At 39.9% G+C, this 5,354-nt stretch overlaps 1 pseudogene; it reads left to right on the top strand.

Moving 5' to 3' along the window:
* The first annotated feature begins 964 nt into the window (after positions 1-964).
* LOC139013497 (G1/S-specific cyclin-E2 pseudogene) lies at positions 965-3,194 on the top strand (annotated as a pseudogene).
* Positions 3,195-5,354: the final 2,160 nt, after the last annotated feature.

Genomic DNA, 5,354 nt, shown 5'->3' with positions numbered 1-5,354 from the left:
GAGGCCTGGTGCACGAAATTCGTGCATGGGTAGGGTCCTTAGGCCTAGTCAGTGATCAGGACCAATCTGTGGGGCAACCATCAGGGCAACCGGGGGAGTGGGGGGCGCTGGCACCCGCCTTGGCTGGTCTGGGGCCTGCGGGCTGGGGGCAGCTCCTGCATTGACCATCTGCCCCCTATGGTCAGTGTGCATCATAGCAACCAGTCCTGCCAGTTGTTCTGCCGTTTGGTCGATTTGCATATTAGGCTTTTATTATATAGAATATAAAATAAATATGAAGTATTGCCTGTCTGAGATGAGAGTTAGTGTACATATGATTAAGTGTACATGTACTGCAAGCAGACCATGGGGTTTGAATTCTGGGTCTTTCACCTCTGGATGTGTGATTTAGAGCAAATTACTCCTCTCTGACTAGTGTTCTCATCTTTGCACTGAGGTGTACTCAGTATCTGTGTTATTCTAATTGTTGAAATTTAAATGAAATAATATATATAAAGTATTAGAACCTATGAACAGTGCTTGAAACAATCAATCAACAAGTATTTACTGTGTGCCAATTATGGGCAAGGTGCTGTTCTTGGCACTTGGGCAACAGCAATGGATCAAAGAGACAAAAATTACAAACACATACACATCCTGAAAATTCACAGAGGTCATATTTCACAGCAAACACTCAATAATTAGTTAGTGCTGTGAAAAGTCTAATTGACTGTTTTGATCACAAATGGAACATGCATTCCAGAAAGCCCAAATCCTGTTTATCCAGGCACATTGCTCAGAGAATACGGCCACCTGAGGAGAATTTTCCTGGTTTTCTAATGAACCCCTCTCTGTCTTGATATTTTTAATATTGCTTAAAATATGGCCTCCCCGGTAGCCAAGGAGCTGAGATTGTACACAGAGCTTCTTAGCCATCTCTCTCAGCACAGAGCCCAGCTCCTCAGGGCAGGGAGGCCCTGCCAGCATGGCGATCTGCTCTGATTACTGTCGTTGTAGCAGGTACAAGTTTTTGGCTTCAGTGTGACACTTGAGCCCATCTGTCTTGATAGCCACAGCCCCTGTTGACCTTTAGCGTGTCCTCACCCCCTACTTAGTGTGGGGAAGCTGTGAATAAAGGCATTGTTGGCGCTTCTGTTTGTCTGACTTGGAGCATGCTGGCTGGTGCAGGCTCAGCCCATTGTCTGTCTCCAACAAATCACAGAGGTAAGAGGTGTTAGTTAAAGAGACCCGACACCTGAGACATTGCCATCCCTCGTCCCCTGGGTAACGGACCGAGCAAAGTTGCTGACCTCTCTTTCACCACCGTTAATCTTTTCCACATTTAAGATTGCATGTACAACTCTGCAAATTAGCAGAGGCTTATAAACTCAGGATGTGAAAAAAAATTGAGCTGATCTAAGATGAATTGATGGACAAGTAAGGGCTTAACTAAAAATTTAGAACACATTCCACAGCCCTGGAGGAATATTTCTGCCTACCATCAGGTAAAGAACTGTTAAACAAAGATGATAGATAGATAGATAGATAGATAGATGATAGATAGATAAAAAGATGTAGATGTATCTATATCTTGTATAAAAGATAGTTTTAAGCCACCTGTGAAGTTTAGCAATATTACAGTATAGTATATGTTACATCACATTACATCTGTATCTATACACATATATGCATTATACATATATCTATACATATAGGGTGTCCCCAAAATGTATAATACAGTATTTAGTAAAATACATTTCATTTTCAAAATTGAGCCATCAGCTGTTAAAGTGTGTATACATTTTTTGGGACACCCTGTGTACATGTATATACACATCTGTGAGTTACTGAAATGATGCACAACTTTGCTACATGAGCACAATCTGGACTAATATGAGCTTTTTAAAAATAAAATCCATGTGGCTAGCTTTTGAGGATGATGTATTCATGGTAACTTGGAAATGAGATAGAAATAAATAAAATTATAGATTTGTAGAGCTGAGATGCAAATCAAATAATTATCAGGAGATCCGAGTGGTAGCGGGTCTGGTGAGGTTTCGCACACCTGAAGAGAATGTCAGGACAAGGCATTTACAAGCTAAGCAGCAGCCCCAGCCAGAGTGATTGCCCCCAAGAAGCCCGGATAATTCAGGCCCAGATGAGAAGAGCGGCCCAGGATGTCAGAAAAAAAAAAAAAAGGAAAGGGAAGGTCTCCAGGAAGCATCAGTATGAGATTAGGAATTGCTGGCCACCTATATTTTCAGTCCTTGCATTATCACTGAAACACCCACAAAGAAATAGGACGAATGACTTCTTTCGTAATTTTTAAATTACAGATTTAAAAATCTTTGTATTAATCCTCCACCTTTGCCTGAGTTAAGCTGGGGATGTTCAAAGGATGTTTGGCTCAACATGTTAAAGAAAGAGCCCCAATACGTTCACGACAAACATTTTGAAGTTCTGCGTTCTGACTGGGAACCAACCACAGGTGAGGTCAGTGCTTCTGGGCTGGTTTTAGAGGTATGTGACGTATGCACACGTCACAGGGAAACATTTTATCCTGTGCAAGGCTTTTTGTTGGGTTTATGTTGACACAAAGAAATATAAATAAAAACATGCTTCAACCCATTGGAATGACCTCATGATTTATTGCTTCCAAACTTGAGGAAATCCATGCTCCTAAGCTCCAAGAGTTTGCTTATGTCACAGATGGTGCTGCCAGGGAAGAGGTTATGTTAAGGATGAAACTCTTTCAGCAAAGGCCTTAAAATGGGGACTTTGTCCTGTAACAATCATCTCTTGGCTAAATCTCTTCCTCCAGGCTGATGCTCTTAAAGATGCCCCTAAGGTTCTTCTGCCTCAGTATTCATTAGCGTTCCAGGGCGGAATCCTGGCTGCGACTGCCTCGGGCCACGATTCCTCACTGAGGTCCTTAAGAAAGCCTCAGGTTCGGAGCGGGACAGCGTTTCTGAATGTATAGATTGGATGCTGTAGTAAAAAGTACACCATCCAACCAGTCCAGGGAAGCTGGAGATTTTTAAGAAGATTCCTATGGAAGACAGACTCATACGCACGATCCGGCTATGCTGGATGAAGTAACTTACGTAAATACCTTCAGGAAGCGGGCACAGTTGCCGCCAGTGTGCAATGAAGGCAATCTGACACCACCAAAGGGCGCTGAAAGGTCACCAGGGAACCCTGAGGACGTTAACTAGGCATTCAAGTAGTCACCGGTGATTGGGTAGAATTTCCTAAAAATGAACTACAAACGTTTTATAGGAAAATAGTGCTGGCTGTCCTAGCCAATTCAGAAATTCCACTGCCATTCTTTGATTTTTTTTTTTTAAATCCAACACTTAAAATTGGCACTCTGGGGAGATTTATTTCATTCCTATGTGAGCGGTTTAAAGAGACTGCAGGACTTGTTTACGGAGATGAACTCATTCCCAAGGTGACTAGATAGAAGCCAGCCATGATTTACACCATAAAATTTTTTTTATCTGGTGTTACAACATCTGGATAAAACAGAAATTTTATCATTTAAGTTTTAGACTAGATAAGTGCTACTTTAAAGGGTGCATTAAGGGATATAGTACTTTGAAACTAGCTTTTAGATTCTCAAAATTCATATCCTCTTGCTTAGTGCAATTTGGTTCCTGAAAATAAAATTTAAACTTGTTTACAACGGTTTAGTTTTGTAATAAAGTGGCTAATTTATCTGCAGCTGCTGTAGCAAGCTATTATAAAACTTGAATTTTCACAAATGGTGAACTTTAATCTGTTTTTCAACTAGTTTATTTGCCTTGCCATACATAACACTTTTAACCAGGAAGGCTTAGAGAAAAACATGGTGTTTAAACTGTGCTCTACACAGTGGAAATACTAAAGAAATTTATGAACAGGATAAAGTCAATGGCTCTTATGTGGGGCTTTGACATACAGGTTGCTTTATAATCATTTTTTGTGCATTACAATTTGGTGAAAAATCTTGAGTACCCTTTCAAAATATTTACATGAGGAAGTCATTTTATTGCTCTAAGGTAGCCCTAAGAATTTTTTTTTTTAATTTAGTGTGACTAAAGCTTTATTTGTTTGCAACATTGTTAAGCTCCTTTTTAAATTCCTACATGAGTTAAGGATATTGTGAAAATGACAAAGCTTTAACACCTGACCTAAACTTCTAATAAGGTGGAAAAGTATTAAATATATGCTAACTCCTAGCAATCTGTTTAAAAAAAAAAGTAAACTTCACACAAGAGCTTCCTCTAGCCCTGGCTGGTGTTTGTCAGTAGTTAGAGTGCCAACTGTCAGGTTCAAATCCAGGTCAAGGGTACTTACCTGTGTTATAGGTTAATTCCCCACCCCTGTGGGGGAGGCAACCAGTCCATGTGTCTCTCTCACATCAGTGTTTCTCTTTCTCTCTTTCCCTCTTCCACGCTCTCTGAAAAGCTATTGAAAAAATATCCTTAGGAGAAGATTAACAACAACAAAAAGAGCTTGCTCTATAAAGACTAGCTAATTCTACATAAATATTTTTAAAAAATGAAATTTCAGCCTCAGAGTGGATTTCATTAGAAAACAAATTATACTAGGTTATTAGTTTATTATCTCTTTTTTAAAAAAAATATATATTTTATTGATTTTTTACAGAGAGGAAGGGAGAGGGATAGAGAGTCAGAAACATCGATCAGTTGCCTCCCGCACACCCCCCACTGGGGATGTGCCTGCAACCAAGGTACATGCCCTTGACCGGAATCGAACCCAGGACCCTCCAGTCCGCAGGCCGACGCTCTATCCATTGAGCCAAACTGGCTAGGCCTGTTAGTTTATTCTCTTACTAAACATGGCATGAAGTCTTCTGTATAGTTTTTGTTTTTAAATTGTTTCGGTATTTTAGCTGAAAACACCACTAAATGTGCATACATGTGTTATATATAAACTTCATCTTTTAATACTGTTTATATTTAACCTATTGTTTAAAAATAAAAGTTAAAGAATTTTAACTAAATGCTTAAAAGTAAAGTTTTGCTATTGCTTGAGGGGGAAATGATCAGTTTGTTTCAGGTTCAGAAATTATCCCCATGTTCCAAAACTTTGTTAGAAAATATTCAACATTGGCCCTGGCTGGTGTGGCTCAGTTGATTGAAGCATCGTCCCATACACTGAAAGGCTGCAGGTTCGATCCCCTGTCAGGGCACGTGCTTAGGTTTCAGGCTCAGTCTCCAGTCAGGTCTCATTCTGGAGGCAACTGATCAGTGTTTCTCTCTCTCCCCTGCCCTTCCCCTCTCTCTAAAATAAAATTTAAAAACTCTTAACAAAGGAAAATATTCAACTTCGTTTGCAGTTAAAATATATGTTCTCATTGTCTTAGTTTG

Source organism: Myotis yumanensis, unplaced genomic scaffold, assembly GCF_028538775.1.
Source record: "Myotis yumanensis isolate MYYU_CA2020_CCGP unplaced genomic scaffold, mMyoYum1.0.hap1 SCAF_7, whole genome shotgun sequence".
NCBI lineage: Eukaryota > Metazoa > Chordata > Mammalia > Chiroptera > Vespertilionidae > Myotis > Myotis yumanensis.
The sequence above is the reverse complement of the archived record's forward strand: the minus strand, read 5'-3'. Positions and strand labels throughout refer to the sequence as shown.